Source organism: Salvia splendens, chromosome 3, assembly GCF_004379255.2.
Source record: "Salvia splendens isolate huo1 chromosome 3, SspV2, whole genome shotgun sequence".
Lineage (NCBI taxonomy): Eukaryota > Viridiplantae > Streptophyta > Magnoliopsida > Lamiales > Lamiaceae > Salvia > Salvia splendens.
Genome location: NC_056034.1, coordinates 26,554,936 through 26,573,922, shown reverse-complemented (window position 1 = coordinate 26,573,922; position 18,987 = coordinate 26,554,936).

Genomic DNA, 18,987 nt, shown 5'->3' with positions numbered 1-18,987 from the left:
AATTCATCCAATGTCCAAAAAGGCTGAAAATTTAACACGACTCAGAAGACACTTCAAATTTTGATATAGTTCAAGAATCACATCAATCGGAGGTCATTTGGTGAGTCAAACAGAAAACGAAACCTTCCTGGCGAGAACACGAGTTTCTGGCAGATTTGCGCAGTCAACTTCACATATTTAATAAAATTCATTTTTCGATAAAAAGGGCTGAAATTCACACGAGACACAGGAAACACCTTGAAGTTTACTCAGTAAAAATTTCATATCAAAATTCGTTCGTTTGATGGGTCAATTATAGATCATAAGTTACTGGTCGTGCACCACAGATTTCAGGTTCATAGTTCGTAAATAGGGTTTTCATCATCCATCAAACAAACACCGATTTTTCATGCTTGAAAACACATAATCATGCTTACAAGGTTCTCATACACATATTTGCACATAAACTCACATCATTCACCAATATTCCAATCCAATATCACATGATTTCGATCAAACACACAATACCGTCCAAGTTCTTACGAAAACACACTTTCCCCCGTTAAAACTTGTGATCTATCAATCCTACAACCACTACATGCATGTAGGACTCAAGAACACAGTTCAAACGAAAAAGGATGAGGAAAAGTGAGCAAATATACCTTCTTTGACAAAAATAAATCGGTAGAAGCAAAGAACGAAGCAATCCGTCGGAGACTCTTGAAAAATACCTTCAATGGTTGCAAGAATAAGCTTGAATGGGAGATTTTTGGAGATGGGAGAGTGGGAGAAGAGAGAAGACGTGTGGGAGAGAATGAGGGAGAGGGGGTGGCGAAATTTGAGAGAATGGGGGCTAGGGTTTGTTTAAGTGGTAAATATATTCTAGGTTTAGGTACATGAGTAAATTAAATAAATAAATTGTGGAGAATTAAAATATAGGCTAATGAATAAAAATTCCACAATTATAAGGAGCATGATTTTCGAAAATTATGGCTGCAAATTAACAAGAGATTATTTGATATTTACTTGGAGAGAAATAAATCCACAATTTAGGAAATAAGGAAAATGAATATTCCATAAACAAGGGAACAAAATAAATTAAATCTCCAAGTAGGAAACATGGGGTAGGGGCCGATAATTTGAGGGGGAATGCACAAGGAAATTATTTAAATCCTCAATTAAATAGAATAAGATTTAAATTTGGTAATTTCTTTTATGAGAAAAGGCTCCCATAAAATAGGTAACAAATAATTAAATTCCCACAAGGAAAAATAAGGCATAGGGGGCGTGTGTGATGGAGACAAAAATAGAAGGAAAATATTTCACATCCCCAATTAATTAGACATAGGTATTTATTTGAATAAAAAGGGATTCCACAAAATAGGAAACAATTAAATTATTCTCCAAAAATTAGTGAAGGGGCCGAAAATTATTAGGCTCAAACAGCCAAGGAAATATTTCAACTCTCCATTTATTTTGGGTGAAGAAATAATATGTGGCATGATTTAATTGGATTTAATTCCCAAGAGGGGAGTCAACAAAGCACCAAGTAAATCAAAGAAAATAATTCATTCTCCTAAAATAGGAGATTTTCAAAACTCCCAAAGATAATAGGCTAGTGTTCGAATTTCATGTAGTACCACTTAGGGGTCATTTGGTTTGGATTTAATTTGGATAAATACCCCAAAACAATTAATTAAATCCATGAAATGAAATACTATTTCAATAATTAGGAAGAGCCGAAAATTTCTACGAATTGGTTTGAAAAATATAAATGCATGACCCTATTAATTATTTCCCCACATTGGAAAATATAAAATATCAAACACTTCATTCCACATCACTCACGATAATTATTTCGCGCAATTCACTTAATCACAAAGAACAAAAGTTTCATAATTGAAATTTCACATAAACATATAAAAAGAGTCACAAAAATTTGGGATGTTATAGAGTTGGAACCCCGGGAAACAAAGGATGCACCCTGGAGGAACCATCCAAATTTTAGATGTCTGACAACGATCCAACCCAGTCACTCACACAACAGCACGCCCAGTTAACTGTCACGGCCGCCTTTACTAAGGATAGTAAAGATGGGGAAATCATGACTAGGGAAGGGACTAAGGAGCGGGGAAGAAAAAGGGGAAAACAATGAAAGACAACATCTTAAACAAAGCTTCAAAAGAAAAGTTTTAATCGATTAAACAATTAAGCAGCGGGTTAATATCTCAAGGTAATTAATGTCATAAAGTAGTGTAGAGCAAAATGAAAGACTTTATCAAGAACGATTCGAAACAAGGCAGCGAAATAAAGAGATCTAGAGTGTCATAGGGAGATTGTGCTTGTTTTGCCTGACCAGACTATAAAAATGTTTTTGTGATACTCGGTGATACTTCTTTTCTAAAATGTTAAAACTCGAGTTCACTATGGTATGGATGACATAACTTTTATCAAATATTTTGGTTTGTGTTCACTGAGTATATCAAATACTCATCCCTGCATATGTTTTCTTTATGTGCAGGTTGAGCGGGGTGTTGCGATGGATGTTGAGTCGGCTTAGGAAAATTGGATGCGAACTCACAAACTAGGCATCAAGCACAATCTCAACATAGCCATATAGCTTAACAGAGCAAGCTCAAACGAACTAGGCTTCAGGCAACAATCTCAACATAAAAAAATCACGGCATGACATAACACTTTAAACCACATTTATAGCTCCACAATCATACTTTTGAAACGTAAAAGAGTTTAGTAAAGAAAGCCCACCTCGATTGCTTACAAACACGGTTCACAACATTATTTAAATCCCTGCTCTTCGTACCCACGTACGCACAACAACCCTTATCAACATCTGTAGCACCCCGGAAATTTTGACTTTTTATTATTATTATTTTTATTTGATGGCTTATTTTTTTTTGTGGAAATTGAGTCTCTATGTGTTTGAGTTAATTATGTGAAATTAGTTGTTGTGAGTTATGTGAGTTAATGTGATTAAGCTTCCAATGTCTAATTAAATTAAATGGGATCATACATAATTGTTCTAGCCATTCTATTGAAATTTTTGGCCCTCCTATTTATTGAAAACAATATTTTCTTCTCGGATTTAATTAATTGCCTTGGGATATTTATGCAAATTAAATCCAAACCAAATTATGCCATCCCTTGAGATTTTCGAAATCTCCTAGTAATTAGGAGAAGGAATTATTTTGTGGATTTAATTGGTATCTTGTTTGTCTCCTTCCTTAATTAAAAATCCAATTAAATGTTACCATATCTTACCAAATTTAAATCCTATTCCTATTTGATTTAAGGATTTAAGTATTTTTTTTCCTTTATCTCTCCCATTCCACACGCCTACTTTCATTTTTAATTGTGGGATTTTATTTTATTCCCCCACATATTAATTATTTTATTTAAATGTGGGATTTATCCTAGACTATAAATTAAAAGAACCCTAACCCTAGCCCTCATATTTTTCGCCTCCCTCTCTTCTCTCCTCCCACACGTTTTTTTCCTCTCTTCCTCTCCTTCTCCACCAATTCTTCACCAATCCTTTGTTCTTGCATCAATTTGGAGTTGGAAATTCAAGATTCATCAAAGAATCGCATCAATTATCTTTCCTACCGATTATTTTTCACCAATCCTTTGTTCTTTGCGACGACGGTGTGCAAACGAAAGTTGAACTGCACAGCAGCGGCGCGAATATCCGCTGGGGCCGACTGATGGCGGCACTCTTCGCGGCGGAGGTTGAACCGCACAGCAGCGACGGCGTCGGGTGCAGCGGCTGGAGACGGCTCTGAGCGAACGGCGATGGAGCAGCGGCGCGGTCGGCAGCAGCTCTTCCCGACGGTACAGCGGCGTGCGGAGAGCAGCGGCCTACGGCGGAGGTGGAAGGCGACGCCAGATCGGATTCCTTCAAGTGTCGAGCGAGAGAGAAGAAGAGGGTGAGAGGAGAGAGAGAGAGTGAGACGAGGAAGATGGAGGGAGTATACTTAATTTTGGGCCTTTTGTTTTTAAATTGTTTGGGCTTCATTAATTGACATAGGTAGAATTATTAAAAGTATGGGCTCCATTTAATTGTTTGGGCTTCAAAATTTTAATTGGAGATATAAGGTGGGGGAAATATTTAAGCTTTGGGGCTTTTAAATAAATCTTTGGGCCGATAATTAATCGTGATGAAATTATTTAATTAAATCCTGAATTAATTATGAAGTATGGATACTTTGTCTGAAGCCCGGAATATATACATAATTTTCTTAACAAAGAGAAGTAGTTGCGATAATTTAATTATACACTTTTATAATTTTGGGAATTTTATTTCGATATCGTTGAGAAAAATACGATGAGCTAACGGAGGAATTAGGGGTGTAAGCGGTCGCCGAATAATCGAAAACCGAGATAAATAACTTCGCTTAGGATGCATGCATTTTTACCTATTTATTTGAAAAATGTGTTGATTTATGTATTATCTAAATGTTAAAGGTGAATCATCGGAAGTGAATCGTGAGACCAAAGGGAAGAGAGTAGTTGAGATTTTAAGCAATCGAGGTGGGCTTCCTTTTTAAATAAGGACAAAAGTCCTAAATGTTTTCTTTATGAGAATGAAATTGTGTTTATCATGTCGTGTTTTGCTTTAACGTGCCTATCTGATGTGGCTCTGGCCAATATTGTTTAAATCGAATTCGGGTCCTCGTAGGGCCGCAAATCCTACTTGGATTAGTGTACACCTATGGTAGACTGTGTGATAGCGTACGGGCTGGCCGGTCTAGTGGCTTGGTTTGTGGCCACATTCCAAGTCATGTATGAGAAGATATGGCTATCGTCTATGGAAAAATGACTGATCAGTCGATGTTTAAAATGGAAATGATTTTGAGTGCCTCAGGCATTTCTAAAGCTAAACCCCGATGGTTACTTGTGAATGGCATGATAAATTACTATTTATTGAAAATGTTTTCGGCATGAGCCACTGGGTATTTTATAATACTCAGCCCTGCATATGTTTTCCCTATGTGCAGGTTGAGCGGCGACGAGGATGTGGTGGTGTTGAGCAAGTGAATTTAAGATTTTATTGTTGTCTTTGAACCTTGAGTGTCGTTGTGTCTTCACACATGACGTCACTCTTTCTCTTGCTCGTTTTCGCTGTGACGTTTCGTTTAATTATGTTTTATTTGGGCCGACAACTTTAATTGTTAGGATAATGGATATTTTGAATTTCTTGTTGGATAATGTCAAACTCTTGGTTATTTATTGGGATATTAATTGTTGGTCCAACTTGTGTTGAAACCCTAATTCTTTTCGTCTGTTTATTAAATTCTTTTAATCACGATCGCCCGTATTTATTAACCCTAAAGGGCGGTCGTGACAGTTTGGTATCAAAGCCAGGTTTCTTTCCGCTCTGGACCCAAGAGACCTTTTGAGTTAAAGTCTATTCTTGTATTATTAATTGACTAAGGTATAAACATCAAAGGCTCAACACCACAACTCGTCACGCCCAACCGCGAAGAAAGAGGTAAAAGTATTTTGGTGATTATGGGATGGGATTATTGAATGTCGAAAGTTACAATAAAAAAAATATATATTTTGGAGATTGAAGTCAATACGATGGTTTTCGAAATGTGGAATGATATATAAGATTACTCTTATTTGATTGTGAAACATAATATGATGACTATTGTCAAGCATGAGAAATTGTATCTTTGTGATGAGGAAAGTATGCGAAGGTTGTTGAACTTCCGTGATTGTTTGGGTAATTTTTATTTTATCCCATATATGGTGGGATTTACATGGTCTTGGGAGTTGTGGAACGCGGGTATGATACATGTTGATTTTGATAGATACAAAGATATAAAATATGAAATACAATGCCTATGACGATGAACTTCTTGCGTGTAACCATATGTACCTATTGAGTACGTGATAAATAATCTCGCGACGAAAATAAACGTGGAAGTACTAAATACGAGGCAAGTAGCCTATGGGAAACAGAAGTCGACGTACTGTGATATGATGAGATACAAAATCAAACAAAATGAGCGAAACTTTTACTTGAGAGCAAAAGTTTATTCTTGGAGTGATACAACCATAACACCCCTATCTTAGATACACATTCATATGCATCTACTTATTACTCTCAGCATCATTTTGAGCCATATACCTTCCTTATTCTTTTCTATCTTTGAGTTGATGTTGAGGTTTCCTTCTATGTAGATGGCCGGATCGTACTTTGCTCAAATGCGTAATCGTTATGCCAAAAATAGGAACCTCACCATTGAGAAGTACCGAGAATATGAATGGGATGGAGAGGTCGATCTCATGAGTTACGTTGCCAAATTTTGGGATCTGTGGATGGACGCCTATGCGTTCGGGGGAGCCACCCACCATGCTGGAATTGCAAAGCTTATTCACACCCTACCGCCATCTTGGAGCCAATGGGTGGCTCAGGCGGCAGAATCGTTCATATGGTATAGTCCGCCCGAGTACACATCGCGAGGGGACTTGCCCGGCCTTCTAGAAATACTACTTCCGGCCTTAGTGAGGGCAACCGATGGACCGCCACGTTCCCCACCTCTGCAGATCTTTCCGCCGGATCAAGCTCTCATAAAGAAGTATCGATACGATAGTGAGCCACATGTCTCACGCGTGCCTAAAAGAACAAGGCTAGGGATGCGCACTTCAGCCCCTTTAAGAATAGAAAGGGAGGTCGAGAAGATAATCACGACAGTTCCTTCACCAGTACGCGCTGAGGATGAAGAGGAGGAACCCTTCGAGGAAGAAGGGAACCCGAATATGGAGACTGATGGTGAGACCGAGGAGGACGAGGAGAGGGAGGAAGGAGAAATTTAGGAACAATAGTCATGGGATAGATTGTTTCGTTTCCCTCTTGTTTTGATAACATATTGTTTTGCTAGACTATTAATTATTTTATTTCCACGTTTTGGCTTCCCCTTCTTTGGTTATGATTGATACTAAGACCTCTTGGAGGCAACGTTTAATTATGGAAACTTCTACGTTTGCTACCTTGTTGGGCCATTATCTTTTGATATTCTATTGTGCAATTGTTCTTGATATCTTATCGTGTAATCGTCATTTGTTATTTTGTTGTCCAAACATCTTTTGTTGTCCCATTGTGCGAACATCTTTTGCTAATCCATGATACAATTGTTTCTCTTTATTCTATCGTGCAAATGTCTTTTGCAATCCTGTTGAGCGAATATCTTTTGCTACACCATGATACAATGGTCCTACTCTATCCATGACACAATTATCTTTTGTCTTGTTGTGCAATTGTCCCTTGATCCCTACTTGTGAAATATTATATGACCTTTCCAACTATACAACATGACCCGTTTGATTGGTAATGAATCAGAATGCCGCCAAGACGTAATGTAAGGAATGGGAACCGGACGCCTACACCTCAGACGACGGTAGACGAGAGTGTAGCGCAAACAACCCCACAACCACCTTCACCACCTCCTCCGCCTCAAGTAAACCGAGAAATTTTGAAGTTGTTCCTGAAACAAAAACCACCTGTCTTCGATGGAATGGGAGAGCCGAAAAAGGCTGAAAGTTGGATACGCGCTTTGGAGCGTATTTTCACGATTCTGATGTGCAACGATGCAGAACGAATGGCTTGTGTGACCTACCAATTAACTGGGTCTGTTGACTTCTGGTGGGATACCAAGATGAAGACCACACCACGAGATCAAGTGGGTAGAATAACTTGGGAGAATTTCAAGGATGCAATATATAACAAGTACGTGCCAAAGAGCTACCGAAAGGCGAAGGCAGCTGAGTTCTATAACTTAACCCAAGGGCGCATGTCAGTGACAGAATATGATCGCACACTCTGCGATATGACCCAGTATGCACCTGAACAAGTTGATACTGATGAGAAACTGGCTGAGAAGTTCCGTGAGGGTCTAAGACATGAGATAAAGATGGCGTTAGCTAGTCGTGAGAGGCTTAAATATGCAGAAGCGTTGGGCCTTGCGTTAGATGTTGAGGCAGCTATGCCCAAGGAGAGAGTGACGGAGAACGCTACACTGGCCTTACCCCCACCACATCATTCCCGGGAGATGTACCAGCCGACCCAAAACCGACCACAGTATGGAGGCAGACAGAATTTCTCTAGCCAAAGGGGTGACTTCCGACCCAGACCACCACAATGCAATGTGTGCTCCAAGTACCATTTCGGAGAATGCAGAATACAGAACACCACAAAGTGCTTCAACTGTGGTGGAAATGGCCACTTCTCTAGAGAGTGTCCGAGCAAGAACGCGGGGATGGGTTCAAGGCAGAACAACCAAGGGTTCCGTCCGCAGTCGAGAGCACCACCAGCACCACCAAGGATGAATCATGATCAACCTCCGCGACAACAACAACCTCACCGTCCAAGACTTCCCTCCCAGGCTAGAGCATATGCACTGAGTTTTAGACAACCCAAGACTGAACAAGGGAGTTATGAGAACTGGAATTTGGCAGGTATGGGCGAACTTCTCGATACACCTATTGTTGTGTTGTTTGATACGGGCGCATCACATTCATTCATATCAGAACTATGTGTGGACACATTAAGTTTGCCAGTTACTAAATCTGAACATAAGATGATGGTGGCCTCACCAGTGGGAGGGGTAATAGAGATTTCTCAAATATGCTCGAACGTAGAAATTGTTATGGGAGAACTTAGGCTAGTCGCGCACAACTTACAAGTTATGGCCATGAAAGATGTCGATGTAATCTTGGGAATGGATTGGTTGACTGCGAATTTTGCTACGATCCGATGTAAGGAGAAACAAATATCATTACGAGCCCCTGGAAAGGAACCAATCGTGTATCATGGAATCCCGATGAACAGAAAAACGTCAATCATCTCCGCACTCCAAGCCACAACGATATTGAGAAAAGGGCGTCCTGCCTATCTAGTCTATCTACAAGGAGATGAGAAGAAAGAAAGGAAAGTGGAGGATGTTGCTGTGGTACGAGAATTTCTAGACGTCTTTCCTGAAGCGTTGCCTGGTCCACGGCCAGATCGACAATTGGAGTTCACAATCGACCTAGAGCCAGGGTCGGCACCGGTGTCCAAGGCCCCATATCGAATGGCGCCTAAAGAGTTGGAAGAACTCAAGATACAACTACAGGAGCTTATGGACTTGGGTTTCATTAGACCCAGTGTTTCACCGTAGGGCGCGCCTGTGCTTTTTGTGAAGAAGAAGGATGGATCGATGAGAATGTGTATCGATTATAGAGAGTTGAACAAGATGACTCTCAAGAACAAATATCCACTGCCGAGAATAGATGACCTATTCGATCAACTTCGAGGAGCTGGTGTGTTCTCAAAGATGGACTTAAGGTCCGGATACCATCAGTTGAGAGTCCGACGAGAAGACATACCGAAGACTACTTTTCGCACGAGATATGGTCACTATGAGTTTGTGGTAATGCCGTTTGTATTGACAAATGCACATGCGGTATTCATGGATTTGATGAATCGAGTGTTCCATCCATATTTGGATAAATTCGTTTCGGTGTTCATAGATGATGTACTTGTCTACTCGAAGGACGAGAAGAAACATGAGGAACACCTGCGAATCACATTGGAGACGTTGAGGAGTGAGAAACTGTATGCCAAATTCAGCAAGTGCGAGTTTTGGCTTAAGGAAGTGAACTTCCTTGGTCACGTTGTGTCAGCAGAGGGAATCCGAGTGGACCCTGCCAAGGTTGAGGCGGTACAACAATGGAAAGCACCCTCAACACCAAACGAGATTCGGAGTTTCCTAGGCTTGGCAGGATACTACCGAAGGTTTATAGAGGGATTCTCCAAGATAGCGAGACCCATGACCCAACAACTCAAGAAGGGGGTAAAAGTCAAATGGACCCCAAAGTGTGAGGCAAGTTTCCAGCTGTTGAAGGAAAAACTAACTAGTGCACCGATTCTAGCTGTGCCAGAGCCTGGAGTGAACTACGTGGTATACACTGACGCTTAAAAGGTGGGACTTGGATGTGTATTGATGCAAAACAACAAAGTGATTGCTTACGCGTCATGACAATTGAGGCCACACGAGTTGAACTATCCAACCCACGACTTGGAGCTAGCAGCGGTAATGCACGCCTTAAAGATTTGGAGACATCATCTCTACGGAGTCCGATGTGAGATCTTCACGGATCACAAAAGCCTGAAGTATTTCTTCAAGCAGAAAGACCTGAATATGCGGCAACGAAGATGGCTCGAGTTGGTAAAGGACTACGATTGTGGCATCAATTATCATCCCGGCAAAGCAAATGTAGTGGCAGATGCATTGAGCCGGAAGGACCATTCCCAACTGGCCACTTTTCTCACCAAAGAGGAAAGCTTGATTCGCGAGTTCAGCAAGTTGCGTTTGGAAATGGTGAGGGCACCTGAAACAGTGGATGCACGAATCGCCACTCTAGCTGTTGAACATGATCTAAGGTCGAGGATTATTGAAGCACAACGGATGGATGCGAAATTGGATGAAATTCATATAGAAGTGCGAACTGGCGAATCTGAGAATTTTAGTGAAGAAGGTGACAATGCCCTTACTTTCGAAGGAAGATTATGCATGCCGGATAACGAGGGGCTCAAAAACGAGGTTATGAGTGAAGCCCATGAGACTCCTTACACCGCTCACCCAGGAAGTACGAAAATGTATCAAGATCTGAAGAAATCCTTTTGGTGGAATGGTATGAAGAGGGATATAGCGTCATTTGTCGAGAGATGTTTAGTCTGCCAGCAAGTGAAGATTCTATATCAACGACCGTATGGAAGTTACAACCACTGGAAATTCCTGAGTGGAAATGGGAGCACATAGCCATGGATTTCGTGACAGGTTTGCCAAGGACTCTGAGAGGGAACACCGCCATTTGGGTAATTATAGATCGACTTACCAAGAGTGCGCATTTCATACCGATTCTCATAAGCTATGGGTCCAACAAACTGGCTCAAATCTACATGAGGGAGATAGTTCGATTGCATGGAGTCCCAGTGACTATCACGTCCGACCGTGACTCGAAATTCACCTCAAGATTTTGGGTAAGTCTACAGAAGGAGCTTGGAACCAAATTGAATTTTAGTACAGCGTTTCACCCGCAAACCGATGGACAGTCCGAAAGAACAATCCAAACTCTCGAGGATATGTTGAGAGCCGTGGTACTCGACCGAGGAGGAAGTTGGGAGGCAGCACCACCACTGATCGAGTTCGCCTACAACAACAGTTTTCAGGCAACGATAAACATGGCACCGTATGAGGCATTATACGGAAGAAAGTGTAAATCGCCGCTCTACTGGGATGAAGTTGGCGAGAGAAGAATACTCGGACCTAATGCAGTCGAAGAGATGGTGGGAATCGTTCGACAAATTCATGAGAGGATAAAAGAAGCTCAAGACAGACAGAAATCATACGCAGATGTCCGACGAACCGACTTACAATTCCAAGCTGGCGATAAAGTTTTCTTGAAGGTATCTCCGTCAAAAGAGATAACACGATTTCGCGTCAAGGGCAAATTGAAGCCGCGATTTATTGGACCATACGAAATTCTCGAAGGAGTGGGCCCCGTTGCATATCGATTGGCGCTACCACCAAACCTTGGTAATGTGCACAACATTTTTCATGTGTCGCAGTTACGAAAATACGTATTCGACCCAAAGCACGTGATCTGTTTTGAGGAAGTCGCGTTGAATCCAGACTTGAGCTATGAGGAGAGACCCCAATCCATTTTGGACCGGAAGATCCAGAATGTGAGGAATAAACCTGTTGCTTGTGTGAAAGTGTTATGGGAAAATCACGGACATGAAGAAGCCACGTGGGACAATGAGGACAAGATGATGGAATTGTACCCAGAACTCTTTACTTGAGGGTAACAAATTTCGGGATGAAATTTCTGTTAAGGGTGGTAGGATGTAACGCCCCACTTTTTGAACCCTAATTTTCGAACCATACTTGTATTAATGCTATTAATATTGCGAAGTCCGTGAATTAATTGTTGGAGAATAAATTGTTGCTAGACTAGAGATTTGTGAAATAAATTATTGCGTGAATCTAAAATAATTCCTGTCCGTGAGGAATATTTATTGGACTCGATTCCGTGTTGGATCCGATAAATTAAATCAATAACATAAAAATCCAGTCCGTGATAAATAAATTGGGGACTGCACAATTTAAAATAAAATACAATGGGCTGTGAATTAAACTAAACTAATTAAAATAAAATATCTTTAATTCAAATTGTAATTAAAGATTCTATGCAGATTTTTCCTCCTCCGTGATGGAATTTTTCCTCCTCTGTAAGCTGCAAATAAAATACCAAACAAACCCAGATTTAATCAAAATCACGTTGAAAAAAAAGAAAATTTGAATCCTACACTTTCCCCACGTTGGAAAAAAACCGTCCTCCATCTCTCCCACAAATCTCTCCCGTATCTCAACCCCCTTTCCCCTATATTAAATCTCTAATCAGTTATTTCTTCCCTCACCAATCGTCTCTGCAATCAAATTTTTTTCTTCTTCAACTCCTATCCAAGGTAAACTATGTTCTATCTGTATCTAAATTTTCTCCTGCTTCAGAATCTAACATCAAATTGTTGCTATCAGCAGTAATCAAAATTCTCCAGCTTCAAGAACCTGCCTTTCAGCCTTGTGAACTTCACAACCCAAATTCAATTCAAAGAGGTAATTTCCTACCCAAATTTTGAACATAAATTATCGCATTCTGCGCCATCTATCACATACTCAGCATCAATCTCCCAAACAAAGAACTAATCAATAGCAATCAAGCAATCAAAACCAATCAAACGGTACGAGTTGGAACCCCCTGCTGCGAATTGAAAACTAAGAACGAGCACGGTATCTGTTCGGGGTAAGTAGGGTTTGCCCCGATTGAATGTGGGGATAGCGGTGGTGGCGGCGTGTGCGACGACGGTGTACGAACGGAACAGCAGCGGCGCGAATCTCCGCTGGGGCCGACCGGTGGCGGCACTCTTCGCAGCGGAGGTTGTACCGCACATCAGCGACGGCGTCGGGTGCAACGGCTGGAGACGGCTCTGAGCGAACGGCAACGGAGCAGCGCCGCGGTCGGCAGCAGCTCATCCCGACGGTACAGCGGCGTGCGGTGAGCATCGGCCGACGGCGGAGGTGGAAGGCGACGCCAGATCGGATTCCTTCAAGTGTCGAGCGAGAGAGAAGAAGAGGGTGAGAGGAGAGAGAGAGAGAGTGAGACGAGGAAGATGAGGGGAGTATACTTAATTTTGGGCCTTTTGTTTTTAAATTGTTTGGGCTTCATTAATTGACATAGGTAGAATTATTAAAAGTATGGGCTCCATTTAATTGTTTGGGCTTCAAAATTTTAATTGGAGATATAAGGTGGGGGAAATATTTAAGCTTTGGGGCTTTTAAATAAATCTTTGGGCCGATAATTAATCGTGATGAAATTATTTAATTAAATCCCGAATTAATTATGAAGTGTGGATACTTTGTCTGAGGCCCGGAATATATACATAATTTTCTTAACAAACAGAAGTAGTTGCGATAATTTAATTATACACTTTTATAATTTTGGGAATTTATTTCGATATCGTTGAGAAAAATACGACGAGCTAACGGAGGAATTAGGGGTGTAAGCGGTCGCCGAATAATCGAAAACCGAGATAAATAACTTCGCTTAGGATGCATGCATTTTTACCTATTTATTTGAAAAATGTGTTGATTTATGTATTATCTAAATGTTAAAGGTGAATCATCGCAAGTGAATCGTGAGACCAAAGGGAAGAGAGTACTTGAGATTTTAAGCAATCGAGGTGGGCTTCCTTTTTAAATAAGGACAAAAGTCCTAAATGTTTTCTTTATGAGAATGAAATTGTGTTTATCATGTCGTGTTTTGCTTTAACGTGCCTATCTGATGTGGCTCTGGCCAATATTGTTTAAATCGAATTCGGGTCCTCGTAGGGCCGCAAATCCTACTTGGATTAGTGTACACCTATGGTAGACTGTGTGCTAGCGTACGGGCTGGCCGGTCTAGTGGCTTAGTTTGTGGCCACATTCCAAGTCATGTATGAGCAGATATGGCTAACGTCTATGGGAAAATGACTGATCAGTCGATGTTTAAAATGGAAATGATTTTGAGTGCCTCGGGCATTTCTAAAGCTAAACCCCGATGGTTACTTGTGAATGGCGTGATAAATTATTGTTTATTGAAAATGTTTTCGGCATGAGCCACTGAGTATTTTATAATACTCAGCCCTGCATGTGTTTTCCCTATGTGCAGGTTGAGCGGCGACGAGGATGTGGTGGTGTTGAGCAAGTGAATTTAAGATTTTAATGTTGTCTTTGAACCTTGAGTGTCGTTGTGTCTTCACACATGACGTCACTCTTTCTCTTGGTCGTTTCCGCTGTGACGTTTCGTTTAATTATGTTTTATTTGGGCCGACAACTTTAATTGTTAGGATAATGGATATTTTGAATTTCTTGTTGGATAATATCAAACTCTTGGTTATTTATTGGGATATTAATTGTTGGTCCAACTTGTGTTGAAACCCTAATTATTTTCGTCTGTTTATTAAATTCTTTTAATCACGATCGTCCGTATTTATTAACCCTAAAGGGCGGTCGTGGCAGTATAAATCATAGATCTAAAAATTAATCGGTTGGGATTAATGTTTTGCATGAGAAAGTATGCGGATATGCGTTTATGTATGTGTCTGTGTGAGGTTGTGGATGATTCGTTGGTGAATGATATGTGAATATATGAGAACTTGGTTGTGAGATCTTTTTGAAGCATGATTATGTGTTGGAAGCATGAATATATGGGTTTGGATGAATGATAGATAAACCCTAATTCGAATTTGTGAAGCATGAAAACTGTGGTGTTCGGACAGTAGATTCCGACGTGTGTTTGACCAACCAAACGATCTTATTTTGGCATGAAAATTGTGGTGTTCGGACAGCCTCTTTTGACGAAAGATGTAGTTTTAATGAATTTTTGAAGTTAATTGCGCAGATCTGCAGAATTTGTATCCTCATCCAGAGAGTTTCGTTTTTTATTTGACCGACCTAAAGATGTGATTTTGATGTGAAATTTTAACTGGATGATCCTTGATGTGTCTACTGTGTTGTGATAAAATTTCAGCCCCAACGGAGGTCAGATGTAGTGTTAATGATTTCTACAAAATGACTGCGCAGTTCTGCCTGATTTCTGTCATGTTAAAATAATACTTGTTGTCAAGTTTTGAGTGAATAAATGATACATGTGTGAATAAGAAACGTATCCTATGATGTGGCTATGTGTTACACGTTGATGTATGCTTGAGTGTTTCGTTTCGTTTTTATTGATGAACGTTTGGGGATGGGCAATCTAAGAAAACGATGAAAGAAACGATAGGACATGCATGATAATTGTAATAATGGAAAACCTGATTGTGTGGTGATATTGACAAGGGTTGTTGTGCGTACATGAGCACAAGGAACGAAGGTTGCTTTTAAGTTGTGTATTGTGGTGTCTAAGCAAGCGAGGTGGACTTTCTTTACTAAACTCTTTTACTTTTCAAAAGTATGATTGTGGAGCTATAAGGGTTGTTTAAAGTATTATGTCATGCCATGTTTGTTTTGATGTTGAGATTGTTGTCTGATGCCTAGTTCGTTTGAACTTGTTCCATTAGGCTATAGGGCTATGTTGAGATTGTGCTTGATGCGTAGTTTGTGAGTTCGCTCCATTAGGCTATAGGGCTATAATAAATGAATTCGGGTCTGAGTAGGGCCTCAAACCCTATCAGGCTGTGTACACAGAGGGGATCGTGAGCCGTCCTTGCTAGTCGGCCAGTCTCGTGGGCGAATAGTGTGGCCACACTTTCGTCGCACTATGGTAAGAGGATGTGAATGATTGATTGTTGAGAAAGTGGGGAATTGTTTTGCCTGGCTAGGCTATGAAAATGTTTTGTAATACTCGATGATATTCTTTTCTAAAATGTTAAAACTCGAGTTCACTATGGTATGGATGACATAACTTTTATCAAATATTTTGGCGTGTGTCCACTGAGCATATCAAGTACTCAGCCCTGCATATGTTTTCTTTATGTGCAAGTTGAGCGGGGTGTTGTGATGGATGTTGAGTCGGCTTAGAAAATTTGGATGCGTTGTGTCTTCATACATAGGCGTCATCCTATGACTCTCTTTTATAACTTATTTCCGCTGCTTCTTTTGAAAACTGATGTCACAAGAGTTTACTTTAATTCGTATGACTTTATTGTGTCAAATACTTTGAGACTTTATTCCGTTGCTTACTTTTGATAAATTAAAATGATTTTGTAGACTAAAGTATTTTCCCTTTTGGAAGTTAATCAAATTTTTGCATTAAGTGTCAACTATTATTGTGTCCCCCATTTCTTCCCCGCTCCTTAGTCCCTCCCCTCGTCACGTTTTCCCCGTCTTCACTATCCTTAGTAAGGGCCGCCGTGACAAAGTGGTATCAGAGCTTCGTTCTTTCGCTCTGGTCCGAGAGTCTTCTTTCAGATTAAGTCTAGATTAGTGAACTTTAGACTAATAGTGTGGCCACACTTTCGGCGCACTATGGTAAGATGATGTGATTGATTGATTGTGGAGAAAGTGGGGAGATTGTTTTGACTGACCAGTCTACGAAAATGTTTTGTAATACTCGATGATATTCTTTTCTAAAATGTTAAAACTCGAGTTCACTATGGTATGGATGACATAACTTTTATCAAATATTTTGGCGTGTGTCCACTGAGTATGTCAAGTACTCAGCCCTGCATATGTTTTGTTTATGTGCAGGTTGAGCGGTGATGTTGCGGCGGATGTTAAGTCTAGCCTTAAGAAATTCTGGATAAGTCGTGTCTTCATACATAGGCTTCTCTAGACACCTTTATTCCGCTGCCTTGTTTCGAATCGTTCTTGATAAAGTCTTTCGTTTTGCTCTACACTCCTTTATGACATTAATTACCATGAGATATTAACCCGCTGCTTAATTGTTTAATCGATTAAAACTTTTCTTTTGAAGCTTTGTTTAAGATGTTGTCTTTCATTGTTTTCCCTTTCTTCTTCCCCGCTCCTTAGTCCCTTCCTTAGTCACGATTTCCCCGTCTTTACTATCCTTAGTAAGGGCCGCCGTGACAAAGTGGTATCAGAGCTTCGTTCTTTCGCTCTGGTCCGAGAGTCTTCTTTCAGATTAAGTCTAGATTAGTGAACTTTAGACTAGAAGTGTCACGAAGGCTCAACATCCAAAGCATCACGCTCAACCAAAGAAAGTGAGGTATGTTCTAAGTTGTTGAAAGAATGTGAGATCGATGTATAAAATTGATAATTATATGATGAGGATGTTTTGGCAAGTGTACGCATATGAATAAACGTTATGTGTGAAAATGATACTGTGATGATATGATTATATGGAACATGAGCATGATTAGCATGATGATTCAAACACGTGTTATATGTGTGAATATGATAGTGTGATTATGTGGAATATGAACATGATTGGCAAGATGGTCTAAGTACATGTTGTAGGTGTGAATATGATATTGTTATGGTATGATTATATGGGACATGAGCAAGATTGGCATGATGTCCTAAGTATGTGTTATGTGTGAAAGTACTACGAAGTAAGCATGGGAACATAGGAAGCCTTAGGATGGCCTCAAATTTGGTGATGCGTGACGAACTTAGATCTATTACAAATAAAGAGATAAAATATATGTTGGAAAACCTTCGTCTTTGCGTAAATGGCACGGATAAAACAACCCGCACACAAGGGCACTCAATATATTGTTAGACGACCAAATTTCGGGAAGAAATTTCTGTTAAGAGGGGAAGGATGTAGCACCCCAGAAATTTTGACTTTTTATTATTATTATTTGTATTTGATGGCTTATTATTTTTTTTAATTTATGTGGATGTATAATAAGAATTTCTTTTGTGGAAATTGAGTCTCTATGTGTTTGAGTTAATTATGTGAAATTAGTTGTTGTGAGTTATGTGAGTTAATGTGATTAAGCTTCCAATGTGTAATTAAATTAAATGGGATCATGCATAATTGTTCTAGCCATTCTATTGAAATTTTCAGCCCTCCTATTTATTGGAAACAATATTTTATTCTCGGATTTAATTAATTGCTTTGGGATATTTATCCAAATTAAATCCAAACTAAATTATGCCATCCCTTGAGATTTTCGAAATCTCCTAGTAATTAGGAGAAGGAATTATTTTATGGATTTAATTGGTATCTTGTTTGTCTCCTTCCTTGATTTAATATCCAATTAAATCTTACCATATCTTACCAAATTTAAATCCTATTTCTATTTGATTTGAGGATTTAAGTATTTTTTTTCCTTGATCTCTTCCATTCCACACGCCTACTTTCATTTTTAATTGTGGGATTTTATTTTATTCCCCCACAATTTAATCCTAGACTATAAATTATCCTAGACTATAAATTAAAAGAACCCTAACCCTAGCCCTCATATTTTTTGCCTCCCTCTCTTCTCTCCTCCCACACATTTTTTTTTTCTCTCTTCCTCTACTTCTCCACCAATTCTTCACCAATTCTTTGTTCTTGCATCAATTTGGAGTTGGAAATTCAAGATTCATCAAAGAATCGTATCAATTATCTTTCCTACCGATTGTTTTTGAACAAGAAAGGTATATTTGAATTCTCTTTCTCATCCTTTCCATTGAACCCATGTTTCTTGATTCCCTCATGCATATAGTGAGTGTAGAAATCATAAATCTAAAAATTAATCGGTTGGGATTGATGTTTTGCATGAGAAAGTATGTGGATATGCGTTTATGTATGTGTATGTGTATGTGTATGTGTGAGGTTGTGGATGATTCGTTGGTGAATGATATGTGAATATATGAGAACTTGGTTGTGAGATCTTTTTGAAGCATGATTATGTGTTGGAAGCATGAATATATGGGTTTCGATGAATGATAGATAAACCCTAATTCGAATTTGTGAAGCCTGAAAACTGTGGTGTTCGGACAGTAGATTCCG